The sequence below is a fragment of the Colobus angolensis genome, unplaced genomic scaffold (genome assembly GCF_000951035.1).
Source record: "Colobus angolensis palliatus isolate OR3802 unplaced genomic scaffold, Cang.pa_1.0 Scaffold61, whole genome shotgun sequence".
Taxonomy (NCBI): Eukaryota; Metazoa; Chordata; class Mammalia; order Primates; family Cercopithecidae; genus Colobus; species Colobus angolensis.
This window is the reverse complement of record NW_012119710.1, coordinates 4325264-4325751: the sequence shown is the minus strand read 5'-3', so window position 1 is coordinate 4325751 and position 488 is coordinate 4325264.

The window sequence follows — 488 nt, the reverse complement described above, 5'->3', positions numbered from 1 at the left end:
AAAATGACCAAATATTTCCCTGTTTTAGCCAATGTGATTCACTGCAGCTGCTTTCCCAATCACAACTTTAGTTTTGCTTCTTTCCTCCCACCTTATAGATAACATTTATTAAGGTACAGGATGCGGGAGGACAAAAAAAACTTCCTTCTACCCTCTCAGGTTCTGTAGCTGAGACTAAGAATTAAACTGGCCAGGCCGGGCATGGTAGCTCATGCCTGTAATCCCCGCACTTTGGGAGCCTGAGGCGGGTGGATCACCTGAGGTCAGGAACTCGAGACCAGCCTGGCCAACATCGTGAAACCCTGTCACTACTAAAGAAAAAAAAAATACAAAAATTAGCCGGGCGTGGTGGGGCGTGCCTGTAATTCCAGCTGCTCGAGAGGTGGAGAAAGGAGAATTGCTTGAACCCGGGAGGCGGAGATTGCAGTGAGCTGAGATCGTGCCACTGCACTCCAGCCTGGGTGACAGAGTGAGACTCCGTCTCAAAA